This window comes from Etheostoma spectabile, chromosome 19 (genome assembly GCF_008692095.1).
Source record: "Etheostoma spectabile isolate EspeVRDwgs_2016 chromosome 19, UIUC_Espe_1.0, whole genome shotgun sequence".
Taxonomy (NCBI): domain Eukaryota; kingdom Metazoa; phylum Chordata; class Actinopteri; order Perciformes; family Percidae; genus Etheostoma; species Etheostoma spectabile.
Genome location: NC_045751.1, coordinates 2975580 through 2989845, shown reverse-complemented (window position 1 = coordinate 2989845; position 14266 = coordinate 2975580). Strand labels below are relative to the sequence as shown.

Below are 14266 nucleotides of genomic sequence, written 5' to 3'. Positions count from 1 at the left end.
GGGACATTGTGTTGAGGAATGACAAGAGAAGGGTCTGATTATTGACACAAAAATACATTAGGTTTTCAATTATTCAGCATAAAACTACACACAAGTGGGCAATAGACCCTATTGATATCTACTGATATTGAACCTGAATGTATCTTAGGGGCAACATCTATTACGGGGCCTATTTTGTACAGTGCACACAACTTTGCAATTGACATTATTTAACATACTGTAAAGCCTTCAAAGTGAATTAGTGTTTTAATTTGGTGAGTAGTGCACTATACTCACTGTTTATTGTTCCATGTCAAAGAAAATGGCAGAGTGCTAATGGTAGGCCATGTTCCCAGAGTAAGCACTCCACCAACTCAGACACAAATGGACATGTACCAATGTCAACAAGTACAATCGACAAATTAGCTGGTAACCTGCTTCTTTACAGTTTTCAGAAGTCACGTGCAGAAGACGGTCCTCTTCACACACACATTAATACAATTGAGTTGAAACAGTAGAAACAAATGTGTCCCAAGAATAGATTTCCCCTTCAATAAGAAAAAAGGATCCATTTTGCCACTAAATGTTGGTGTTAACGTTTTTTATCCTCTAAAATTTCCCTTTCTACCCGGGATCCTTTAAAATGGTGTAGCTACTTTACGGTTGATTATTAGCTGACGGACTAGCCATCCGCTGACCCAGATTGTGGGGGAAAAAATTGCATCTGTTTCAAATTGGTAACATAGACGTAATGAGCGGCACATAATGTTTTTTTGTTTTTTTTAGATATAACTTCTCCAGTGGGGCAAGGGAATTCCTCTTCCACTTGCCCACACAACAAATCCACTTGTCCCAGACAAGCAGACAAGCCTTTTGTCGAGCCCTGCGTTGGTTCCACAGACAACTTAAGAACCGTCAATATTGTGATTAAACCAATTTTAAGTTCTAGCAAAGAAGCAGGCATCAGAAGATAAGATTCTGTGTTTTCTTTCCACACAGAGTAGAGCAGCTCAAGTTGTCGTTATGTTTGGAACTTTCTGGAGGCTACTTAAGCGATTAAGTTTAGCTTTGATAAAAGGTCATATGATAAAGGATATCAAAAGGAGGAATTTCTTTAAACATTAATTTCATTCCCTGCCTCGGCATAAACATCGCTATGTGGCAGACAACGTAATGCAACAAACGAGTTCTAAATTATATTACTGTTCAGAAAGCATTTCATTTTCAAACTTTTTTGGTAGTTACAATATCTTATTATTGTGACGTTTACGAGAGTTCATTTCCTCAAATCTCTGTGAGATAATAATCCCCACCATTTCCCTTGGAAAATCTCACCTGCTCGCTACAAACAAACATATCTCAGGCATGTCATTGTCAGCCAAGTCACCCTGAAATTTAAGTCAAGCCAAATGCTTGCAGCATAAAATACACCAAAACAGGTCCAGCATGCGAGCATGATAGGAATTAAATGCCCACTAAAACTTTGTATTTTGATGTGTGGCCATGTGTCTTGGCACTCCTAGATTTTTAACACATTATGGTCATGAAGAATTTGATGAAGTTTGGAAGGCTCATTGGGGTCTTGAAGTACTGCAGGTACATGCTTCCCACCAGCTGTACATATGATCTGCATTCAAACCAGGTGGAAAACCACCAGTCATAAGACTACAATTTAACAATTTCTTTTAGACAACCTGTATGGCAACTTCAAAGAACACTGCTCTCTTACTCCAATATGTGAAACAAGACTTTCCATGTCTGAAAAAATAAAAACGTATGATGCAGTGAAAGAATTGGAATTCAAATAAGCTGTTATTCATCACAAAATGAAACCCATTCATATGTTCCTGTACCTATTCTTTACACAATATGGCTGGGGTAACACACATACGCATGTTCTAAATTGATCTCAGTGTGATGTTACAGCCTTGAGCTCTGGCTGGGAATACAGGAAATTGACTTGTATCTTTTCATGCTGTATTTGAGAACAAGAGGTTGCTCTGATTCACCTCACTGCATGAGGGAATAGAGTCGATAAAAGGTGGATAAACTAGCTGTAGGACATTTGCACAAGCTGCATCTGTCTCTTAATAAATACCAACACTGGAACACACTGTTTGGAGCAGAATCTGCATGCATGGCTTTTTCCCCACACTTTACAGTACAGTACTTTCCTAGCAGTATACTAGTGACTTTAAAAAGGTAAAGTAAATCCTTGTCATGTAAATATATGGTATATCTGCAATGCACCACAGCTCTGCTGCACCAGCAAAAGAAGAGTTACGCCAACTAGAAGAGGGGCTTTTCACTAATTCACTTTTAAGAAAAAAAAACAAAAAACTTTTGCATGCAAGATATTCACAACAGTTACAGAACAGCATCACTCTAATCCTCCAAGTGATTGCATGCCTGACAGGTTGGTAAAGTATGATATAGTATAAAGCAAAGGTCAACTTAATCTGTTGTAATCTTCCATTAGACTCTTACAAGGTTTCTTTTTTAACATCTTTTTACCTAGTCTTTCAAACTGTAAGGCTCTGGGTGACAATGGCATTTTAAAAGCTTTGACCTTGGATCCACACTTTTGAGTGCAGATGGCTCTGGCTGATCCAAATTGCTCTCTGTTCAAAGTCTGAAAAAAACAGTATATTGATTTGGCCAGCCTATTTCCTCCACTGTGACACTCTCCTCAGGCTGTTATTCCAGCAAGAAGATGACCTGCAGCAGGTCAGTGTAAGAGCAGGCATCATGAACTGGCTAAAACCAACACGTTACAAGCCATGGTCGCCAACTAAAACAGCAGTAGTGTGCACGCACACACAAAAAAAGCCAGCATTCCAAAGTCGCATAATGTCAATAAATGCAGTCTGCTGAAAATTGTAAAACAACAATGATGTCCAACCTATGTCTCTTCAGAAATCCCTGACTGATCATATATCTGCTCTGGCAGTATGGCCTTGGTATACACAAGGGATTCCAACAATGAGTAATGATGCTGTCCCATCTCCCACAGGATATGGACAACACTTTATTTATGAAGCCTGGAATCTGACTCGGTTTTTTGGGAAAATAAAACAGCTTGGCAATATGGTCATCTTTGTTTATTGGCTGGATAACAAAGATGGGTACAACTTGGCATGAGTCATTATGTCCTTTTGCATGCTACAAATACATATTAAGTACTTAGGTGGTAAATATCACAGACACATACACACAACAGTTAAAAGGTACCCTGTGGAGTTTTCTGATTACTAGTTTTGTTAAGAAGCAACAACAACAAAAAAGTTGACATTTTTTGGAAGCCATGATGGATTTTTCATTGATACTATCAATTAAAAAAAAAAATCTATTATTGAGTGGGCATATACAAATGTATATGTAATATAGTACATATACATTTTATATGCCAACTCAATGTACCCTATTAATCAATAGACAATTGACATTGCTGTTGTCTGTTTAATGTATTTTGGAAACTAAAGAGCGTCCACATGGGATCCCGTGTCCTGTGATTGCCTACGATAAAGGCAGACCAAAGAAAAGCATTAACCTGGAGTTTGAGTTTTCAGAATGCTGTGTTGAAATCCAGACCCAAATGAACCCTACATCCACATCTCTTTGCAGTAAAGCCGCTGGCCTGACAAAAAATATTTAGCCCTGCCACTCTTTCGATATTGGATATGTCACCCTCCATTGCCTGTACCATGGACCAATGTCAAATTCATTTTGCCTGCGGTGATTTTCTGTACCATGAAAAGTGCAATAGCTTTCAAGGAGATGATGCCGTCTTTGGGAAGAATAAAAAAGGTAAGGACATGGTTGGCTCAAACAGTCTGTGAAACTAAAACCATAGAGAAGTAAAGTGGCCTGTTAACTGACTATAATCACAATATGAATTGCTTTATTTACAACCAGACACTTGATGAACTGTATTGTTTAAGCCAAGTAAATGACCTACACAAACATGAAAGTCATACAGGTGTTTTCACTTTCTGATTAGATCTCTCCACAGGACTGTGGTTGGGCACTGGAGGCTTGATTGACATATCCATCACTTTTTGTTGAGACTGTCAAATCGGGACAACATATACTGTTAACCTTGTTATTGGTATATTGAGTTTGGTGACCTCACATAATTCCCAGCACAGCTTCAAAATTAACCTGTACAGAAGTCTAATCAGCAAGAATAACTAAAAACCACTGTGTGGGTAGGCTGGACTTGTCAAAACTTGATTAAATATGCACACACAATTTTTTTTTTTTAAGTGTTTAGCCAAAAGTGCTTCCCAATTACCTACACTGTTATTATTTGAGCATTACTAGTGCAAAAAGCCAAACTGGCAAGATACAAGGACTGACAGGCAGAAGAAGGAGGAGATTATACCGCCAACACAGTGACAACCAATTTGGCAAAAACAACCACTACTTGGCTGCCACAATATGATATTTCACCAGGGGATGGGAACTTTACATGAAATGTCAGGGCAAACATTGACAGTGACAGGTTGACCACTGAGGTAATCCATTACTGGGCTTTGATAATGGTGCCGCTCATGGAGCCTCCACAATCTTTCTGCGAGTCTCCCTCAACACCCTTGGGGTTTGGGGGTGGCGGGATGTCTGTGAATGATGTGAGTGATGACTGTAAAGATGAATGACTGATAGTGGAGCCAAGTCTGAGCCTCAGGGAGCGCACTGAGAGTTAATACAGCATCTCCAAATATGTCTTCCAAGTACAAGAGTGCAGATCAACCCATCTGCTTCAGTGTTTGTGCCATCAGGTGCAGCACGGTTATAAAGACCTCTGCAGAGGGATGTGCAAATTGACTGCAATTTCATTGTGTTAATACCTAGTTAAATAAAGATATAGAATGAGATGCAGCCTGGCAACACTGTTACCAGAAATTCATAGAGCACTGTTTGGAACAACCATTAAACTTAAACCAATTTATTCTAATGAAATTAAATAAACTGAGAAAGTGGATTTAAATTAAGTCATCTATAGACTATAACACCAGAATTATGATGTTGTTTCTCTCACTATTACAAAGCTTCTCTATCATTCCAGTAGATGAAACAAATAAATCCAAAACAAATTAAGCATAAAGCTTCAAAGTCAGCGGTTACATTACTGCAAGAACCGCAGCTTTAGAGGTGGCCAAGCAATCTTATATTGGTCCAAACTGACTTAATTATAGGAATGAAATCCAGCTTCCAAATGCATTTTGTCAAAAATTAAATGCCTAATAATATTCTTATACCCAAATTTATGAGGATGCAATGCCTGAAGTCAACACAAGGGTTAACTCCAGAAAAAGGATTCAGTTGCTGTTTGACAAATAAAAGGTCAAACAACAGACAATAATTCATTGGCATGGTGCAACTCATTAGGTAAAATGTCAATTGTATGTGAACATATACGTATATTCAAACTATTTAAACAGTTGGCTTTGTCTGTTAGAAAAACATATTCATTCTTTTAGACCAGACTCAGAGTGGGGCCAACAAGTGCTGAAGCATGTAGTGCATAAACATCAGCTATCATCTGTTGCATCACTCACTACAGAGTTCAGCACACAAACTGTGTCAGGAACCACACAAATGTGTTTCCATGGCCAAGCAGCTATACACTAGCCTCACATTTTATTTTATTTAGCCTTTATTTAACCAGGCAAGTCATTAAGAACTAATTCACATATTCTCAAATAACCATGCCCAGTGCCAAGTGCCGGCTATGGTGGTGTAAAGCACGATTTTGTAAAAGGCCTCCACAATAGATTTAAAAAAGGTAAAGGTAAGAGTGAAAGTATCATAACTATTAGATTATGAGTCTGTACTGTAAATGAGTAAAAAACAAATAGCTCGCATATCATTATTAAATATTAGAGTTAGCACAGGCTCATAGTCTAATAGTTGTGAAACTTTCACTCTTACCTTCACTCCACTCTGCCTGTGTCTCTCAGCATGCAGACAGACACGGGTAGGTTTACTTCATACATGAAACGGTAGCCAATATAAACATACAAATTAAAACGCAAAAGAACATTTATTGTGTCTTGGAAAAAACATACAACTGGGTTAAGTATGGTGTGTGCGTTCTGTGTTTGTGTAGTGAGTGTGTGTGAGAGGGAGAGAGACAGAGGCTTAGCAGACCGCTCACAGCTGTTGGCGATCGGAGCGGAATAGAAAACTTTCGGCCCCTGGTGCACGGTTGACTCGCGTGCTCCTAACTCTTATTCATCATGCCCATACTGCCTAAGCAAAAACCAAATGTATCGCTTTCCAGAGCGTTGTCCAGTCCAAAACGAGTGCCAGGTCTAGTGGTTTTTTAGTTGGAACCAATAAGCAGAACCAAATTCTTTTTCTTTTCTTTTTACCCGGTTACCCGATTCTCTGCTTTTTGGAATAGGTTGTAATTTGAAACCGGGGGTTCGGTTCCCAACCCAAGTAATAAGTACTTTTACTTTTGATGTACATTTTGTTGATAATACTGACAGACTTTTACATACGATTCTGAATGCAGAACTTTTACTTAAATTTAACACTGTAATATTGCTATTTTCACTCAGTTTAAAATCTGAACACTTTTTCCACCACTGACTTTTTAGTGTTTTTAAATTTTCCTGATCTCATTTACACGTAGTAATTATTTATCAAGCATTCATCACAGAGAAATGTAATACTAATACCCTAACATTAATAAAAGGAGGAAATCAAAAAACTAGTTGGTTTGTTAGGTGGTTACTCCCGCCTCAAGGGGAAAGTATAGGCTATATTACAACCAATACTCTCAGATGTTGCCTTGGGCTTTTTTTGGAGCTTACAAATCGTGATCTAAATTCACCGTCCACAAGCATCCACAATGGATTATTTACTTAACACTCTTTGACGGAGCCAGAGCTAATTATCAAGCTACAGTATGTCCTCTCATTATTAAAAGGAAGTACTAAAACATTGAGGGAACATACTGACATGAATAAATACACATTTCATTTTTCTTCACCTCAGGCTTGCTGCTGAATGAGACTATTACAAGGATGCAATCGGAGCCTCTTGCACTGCCCACAGGTAGGAAAACTGGTGGCAGCGCATCAATCCATTTGCTCCTAGTGTATGAACAAGTCAATTTCATTCTCTACAGAGCAAGTTGAGCTGTCAAGATGAACCTAAAACAATTATCTACATGTCAGCACTATGGGAGGGCACACACGTGCAGATGCTCCTCCCTTTTCTTTTAACAAGCTTCACTCAGTCTGCGGATATATCTGTGAATATTTTAACACATTCTAGTAAGCAGGTTGCAAGTGCATTGACTGACAATAAAAAAGGGCAAAGGAAAAGACGAGAGTCACAGAAAGAGAACGTGTTCAAGTTGAAATGCAAAGTTGCCCACCACTGTGGTTTCTGTCATCAGTATTATGGGTCACTTTGAGATACTCATTTATTTATTTTATTCTGTCTCTCACTTCCCATTCACAAGGTCGGGGGCTTTTTCAGATCACTCTGTGTGATGGAATTTACCCATTGTTCCCCCCTGGAGATTGAACTCCATGAATTGTCAGTTTGAAATATACCATGAAAAAAGCGATTCAAAATCCAACCCAAGCACTAGGGAGGGAAGGCAGAGCGGTGGTGGTGAGTGAGACAGAGGGGAGGGGACAGGTGTTGGGAAGGGGGTTCCAAGATGTCTTCTAATGTGTCTTGTGTGTAAGGCAAGAAGTAGAGAGTGTTTAAAATTCTGGACTGAGTCGCCAAGCAGATCATCTTTATTCCCTGAGCAAAACAGCCATCTTGGAAAAAAGTGTTAAATTACTGCACATTTTCTGCTACGGGCGATTGGACGAACCAGCAACCAATAGATTGTAAAGTGCCACAGGAAGCTTGGGTGAGGAAGGTTAATGAACCCACCTTTTCCATCATCCCAATGGGCGTTTTTATGGGAGAAAAATTAATTACTTGTGACAAATACATCGGTGCTTGGACTGCCATTTCTGCCAGGCGGCCTGTGAACAAAAACATTTTTCCAATGCGGTTATATTAGCCATGCCTAATCAGTGCCCCGTGCAGAAACTCAAAAGACACATAACCAAAGCTACATCCCTAGACGTGCTGACAAAACATGACAGCCCATAAAAAATGCAAAGTTCACAAGCTCTGACACTGAGGGAATGCTGTTTGCAGAATAAAACACTCCCATTATGACTCTAGTCTCTGAGGGAACGCCCATGCTAATTGACTGACATTCGTCCTTTTGAGTTCATAGCTCCAGTGTCTTCCGGCCCCGGCATCATTACATAGGGATAACTGCAGTGTTGTAATTCTTTTTTTTCATTTTTTTTTCGCAGTGCAGCAAGATGCTCGAAAATGGTAATAAAATGATTTGCTCCCAACTCTCCCACAAGCATTGCCATGATTAAAATTACATGTTTTAGTATCCCCTTTGGCAGCATATTGACCCCATTAATCACACTGTTAAACACAGTTTCTTTTTCGGTATTGGTCCGTTTAATGAACTGTTCGTCGGGTTCATGTGTTGGAGACTGCCAGGTTCTGAACCAGAATTATTAAGCTATTAAAGAATAAAGAATATGGAGTTTTAATAATTTAGATCATGCTGGCTTTTGATTGCATTCATTGTTCTTAGCAGAGACCACAGAGACAAGATATTGCATATAAATGATGCATTTGCTGTGTGACTAAATAAATATAAAAACCAAATGTTTAAAGATTACCTGACACACAAAGAAACAGCTGTAAAATATGTGGAGGGCTGCCTACAAAATAAGGCAAACTGTCTCACTTCTCTTTGATGATCCACCCACTGACTATCAATACACTTCTGCTTCAGTATATGCACAAGGCCAAGCTCACCTTAAGTCCTTTGAGCCTAAAGAGAAGGGTCTCCGAAGGAGAGCATTAATCCTTACACATGCCTATACCTTTGTATAATCCTGCAAGAGAAAAACAGAAAGACAGGGTGAGATATGACCCAAAAAAGAGAGGTAAAGATTTGAATGTGGATGTCAAATCACAAATAAAGCAGAGGAAATCCTTTACCAAGGCTTTAGACAATACTGTCATTGAAATCACTGAAGGATAGCCACAGCAAGACAATTAAATGGCTATCCATTTCCTCTAATAGTCGTATTTGGTGGAGGAAGGACAAATTAGAATCCAGTGATGTTGTACTTATTATAGCTGAATGCTTGCCTTTTAATTTCTGTGCTGTGCCACCCTGAGCTCACAAACTACTCAGAACAGCACAGCAACGAGTTGAATATTATGTGATACCAGACATCTTTAGCTGAAACTGAAAAAAAGAAAAAAATAAATAAAAAATAAAACTTTGAAAATGTCAATATTTTTTAAGCCTCAATTCTTGGATTTTGTCTGGTTAAGTAAAAACAAAACACCTATTCTGATATTGATAATACAAACGTATAAAATATACAGATATGAACAGGGAAATCATTTGTCTATTGTTTTAACAATGCCTAGTTATAGCTGTGACCTGTGAAAACATTAAAACATTTCCAAAGACAGCAACTGAAAACATTTTTATCGGCTTCCAAACTTGAGCACGAACACAACTATCTGGTTGTTGGAATCATCATGCAAATGGTGCGTCACAATTTACCGTAAAGGTATTTGGCATCAGTATTTATAGCTGTATGGAAAGAAACCTCGATATTCAATCCATTTCTAAATATCGAGGAGCTGACCCTAAATAAAGACAGTAGATACTGTAACATAGAAAACAGCGCACAGTGTATCAAACAAACAATCAGCAAATGCATTCGATTGTACAATTTAATCAATCTACTTTGTCTAGGTGTCCTGTTGGGAATCTCACTTAATTGACACTATGCATGCAGGAATACTAAATAAGCAGTGGCATAGATTGCCTTTAAAGCTCTCTTCGTCGTGCATAATTATGGAAACACAGACACAGATGCTCTGGGTGATATGATGGCATCAGAAGGCTCACTTAATTTAATGCAGGCACATCAATTGTCCTATGGGAACGTCATCCTAATACAGGAGCTTATTGCAGATTTAGTTAGATACTAATTTCAGTCATAACTCATATAAAAAGGACACCAGCATTTCTAGTGCATAAAGTGTTTAGGCCATTTACGAAGGTTCCGAGTAGTATATTCAATTTGTTCCCAAAAGGATGGAGGACATGACCTGACTGACAGAAACGTATTTATTTTGTTATTGTATATTTATGCTTGCTTTTTCTATAGACATTTCTAAATAAATTAAAAAAAACAGGTTTATGAACTTTGTCAGTAAAGAAGAATCTGCACACTCTCAGTTTAACATACACTTGTATTTAGTTTAATCCCTCAGTAGATTTTTTTTAAAAAGTCCAAAAATCATTTAAGGCAAGGCAAGGCAAGGCAGCTTTATTTGTAGAGCACATTTCACAACAGGCATCAAAGTGCTTTTACACAAAATCAGTTAAACAGATAAAACACAAGTAAAAACAGTTAAAAATCACAAGCATTAAAAACCGGTAAAACCATGAATAGACAGTTAAAAACAGAGAAACATAAAACACAAGAAAATTTACAGTGCAGCATAAGAAATTTAAAGAAATGATTAGTCATTTAAGAAAGGCAGCATCAAATAGAAAGGTCTTCAGCCTTGATTTAAAAGAACTGAGTAGCGACGGATCTACAGTTTCTGGGAGTTTATTCCAGATATGAGGAGCATAGAAACTGAAAGCTGCTTCACCCTGTTTAGTTCTGACTCTGGGGACAGAAAGCAGACCTGTCCCAGATGACCTGAGAGTTCTGGGTGGTTCATAGTGTAGTAGCAGATCAGCAATATATTTGGACCTAAACCGTTAGTGTATTTATAAACTACAAGAGTACTTTGAAATCAATTCTTTGAGACACAGGAAGCCAGTGTAAAACTTCAGAACTGGAGTGATGTGATCCAGTCTCTTGGTCTTAGTGAGGACTCGAGCAGCAGCGTCGATATCAGCTGCGCTGTCTGATTGATTTTTTAGGAGACCTGTAAGACCCCGTTACAGTAGTCAAGTCTACTGAAGATAAAGGCATGGACAAGTTTTTCCAAATCCTGTGACAAAAAGTCCTTTAACCCTTGATATATTCTTAAGGTGATAGTAGGCTGACTTTGTAATTGTCTTAATGTGGCTGTTAAAGTTCAGGTCTGAGTCCATGACTACACCAAGATTTCGGGCTTGGTCTGTTGTTTTAACATTGTTTTTTGAAGCTGAGGCGCAGACTTTTAATCGTTCCTCTCTTGCTCCAAAAACAACCACCTGTTTTTCCTTCATTTAATTTCAGAAAGTTCTGGCACATCCAGCCGTTAATTTGTTCGATGCACTTAGTCAGTTTTTGTATTGGACTTAGTCCCCTGGCGATAAGGTTATGTAAATTTGGTGTCGTCCGCATAACTATGGTAACTTATTTTGTTTTTCTCCATATCTGGCCAGTGGAAGCATGTAGATGTTAAACGAAGAGGCCCCAGAATGGAGCCTTGCGGAACTCCGCACGTCATATTTGTACGCTCAGATGCATAATTACCTATAGAACAAAGTAATCCCTATTCTTTAGGTAGGATTCAAACCAGTTTAGTACTGAGCCAGAAAGGCCAACGCAGTTTTCCAATCGGTCTAGTAGTATGTCATGGTCGACCTGTCAAATGCAGCACTGAGATCAAGTATACTAAGATTGAAATTTTGCCATTATCTGTGTTAAGTGATGTCATTAAAGACTTGACAAGAGCCGTTTCAGTGCTGTGGTGTGGTCGGAAACCCTGAAAGGTATCAAAACTGTTGCTAGGTACAAGAATGGTTGAGTTGTTGAAAGACTACTTTTTCAATGATTTTACTTAAAAACGGAAGGTTTGATATTGGCCTATAGTTGCTCATTAGTGACTTGTCTAGGTTTTTCTTTTTTAAGAGTGCTTGATTACTGCAGTTTTCAGGGCCTGTGGAAGATACCTGAAAGAAGAGATGTGTTCACAATCTGTAGAAGACAGAAGTCAAACAATTGGAAACATTTTTGAAAAGTCCCGTTGGTAGAACATCAAGGCAACGGTCGAGGTTTTCAGATGGTGAATAATGTCCTCCAGGTTTGTATGGTTGATCGTGTGAAATTCTGTCATATGGAATATTTTTTGCTTGAACACTGTGACAACACATATCCTGGACTTGATTGGAGGCACTGACTGTTTGTCTAATCTTTGAATTTTGTCTTTGAGAGGAGGCAAAGTCATTGCAGGCCTTGGTAATAAAGTCAGATGCTACTGTACTGGAGGGTTTGTTAACCTATCAACAGTAGCAAACAAAGCACGGGATTATTATTGTTTCTAGAGATAATATCAGAGAAAAAGGACCTCTCTTGCATTCCTCAGTTCCAAATTATAAATGCGAAGTCTCTCTTTATAGGAGTTAATGGACCAGGAGATTTGTTTTTCGCCACCTTCGTTCAGCTTTCCTACACTCTCTTTTTCTGTTCTCACCATAGGACATTTCTCCATGGAGATCTTTTCTTACCAGATACACTTTGCCTTAGTGGGAGCAATGGCATCAATAACATTTGTAATTTTACAGTTGAAATTATCTACAACTCACTGACTGATAGCCAGAGAGGGCTGGTGTGGAGGAGAAAAGCTGAATAAATGTGTCACTGGTGTTTTCAGTGATATAACCGTTTTCTGATTATCTTTGTTTGGACACTTTTGCACAGAGATAGTGCCGTTAAAGAAAACACAGGAATGATCTGAGAGAGCAACGTCATCACCACAACCTTGGAAATGTTCAGACCTTTGGAGACAATCAAGTCCGAGTGTGCCCCTTATTTGGGTGGCTCGCGTCACATGCTGAGTCATCCATAGTTCTCAAAAACACAACACAGCTCTTTGTCCCCTGTCCTGGGGGCTGTCAACATGAATGTTAAAATCACCCGCAATGATTACACAATCAAAGTTAATGCAGATAATAGACAGCATTTCAGTGAAGTCTCAATGAAGTGTTCACAATATTTAGGTGGCCTGTAGATATTTAGAACACTCGCTTGAGGGGAAGATCTTAATTGAAGAGCAACATATTCAAAGAAAAAAATTTCCATAACATATTTGCGTCCAGTGGAATGAGTCATTAAACAAATGGCGACTCCACCTCCTTTCTTATTCACTCTATTCTCACTCATAAAACTGAAGTTAGGGGAGCTGACTCATGAGAACAGCGCGCTGTTATTAGGGTCTAACCAGTTTTCAGTTAAAAACATAAATCTAGATTGTGGCTTATAATAAATCATTGATTAAAAATGATTTTCCTGCCAAAGACCTGACTTTAGTAAGGCTAGTGTTAGTGTGTTTTCATTTTTGGGACAGGCTGTAGCTGACAAGGAATGGATGCCAAATTTGCTAAGTTTGCAGTTAAGTGCTTATTCACCATTCTTTTCCTATTACCTATCACAACAGAAATTGAGGAAGAATTGAATCCAATTAAATGAGAACTACAATTTTTAAAAAGTGTATGTTTGCCCTACAAGTGTGGATATTTTATTTTGGAACAAATCCCCATATAAGAAACTTTGAAAAAGAGGTGCCAGACATGCAGCGGTATTTTCCACTAAGATATGATAATACCTGGAAAGGCTGGAGTGGACTTTCTATCCAGGCGGTCATTTGTTGCCTTAAATTGCTCCCAAGACAAGGCCATTTGGTTCAATCATATATGATCTACTTGAAATGGTATATTGTCAAAGGTTCGGGAGACTTGTCTTGGTTAGCCTCTCTACAGGGGAGGAGAATACCACAACTGTCCATAATATCAGATATAAATGAATAGCTGCAGTTCTGAATTGAAATTGCTCTAGGTAAGCTTCGGGGTCATTTCTTTAAGTTAGATGGTAGAAAAGGAATTTTGACTGAAACTCATATCTCAAGAGACAATGTAAGGTCATGGCAGTAACATGGGAAGGGCAGTGTGTTGTAGGACCATGGATCATGTGTTGAAGGAGCACCATTTGTAACACTGATTTACAACACAACTTACTGTATGTTTTGAGGACAGAGTGGTCAGGCAGATTGCCTGAAAGAAAAAAAAAAAAAAAAATTGCACTGCTTTCAACTGGACAACATTTAAAACAAACAGGACGTCCGGCAGTGTAAAATAAAACAAACAATAGACCGGGACAAAATTGGGAGTCTGTCACATGTTGTATTTTTGCTATTCTTTTGTGATTTGACAATACATCTAGGGACTACAATATGACATCTACTCTAAGACAAGGAAACAAAA

The 14266-nt window shown here is 38.5% G+C and overlaps 1 protein-coding gene and 1 long non-coding RNA gene across 3 annotated transcripts in view; one reads left to right on the top strand and one right to left on the bottom strand.

Moving 5' to 3' along the window:
- LOC116707246 (phospholipid-transporting ATPase ABCA1) overlaps window positions 1-14266 on the bottom strand; it is a 198336-nt gene that overhangs the window by 162433 nt on the left and 21637 nt on the right. Inside the window, exon 2 of one of the 2 annotated variants that reach the window (XM_032544513.1) lies at window positions 8851-8930. The exons of the other annotated variant lie outside the window; for it this stretch is intronic. The gene's annotated coding sequence lies outside the window, so the exon portion shown is untranslated. The remainder of the gene's footprint in view (window positions 1-8850; window positions 8931-14266) is intronic. 2 annotated transcript variants of the gene reach the window in all.
- Window positions 6890-14266, top strand: part of LOC116707247 (uncharacterized) — an 18499-nt gene continuing 11122 nt past the window's right edge. The window contains exons 1-2 of the long non-coding RNA XR_004336445.1: window positions 6890-6900; window positions 12070-12072. This is a non-coding gene — a long non-coding RNA (uncharacterized LOC116707247). The remainder of the gene's footprint in view (window positions 6901-12069; window positions 12073-14266) is intronic.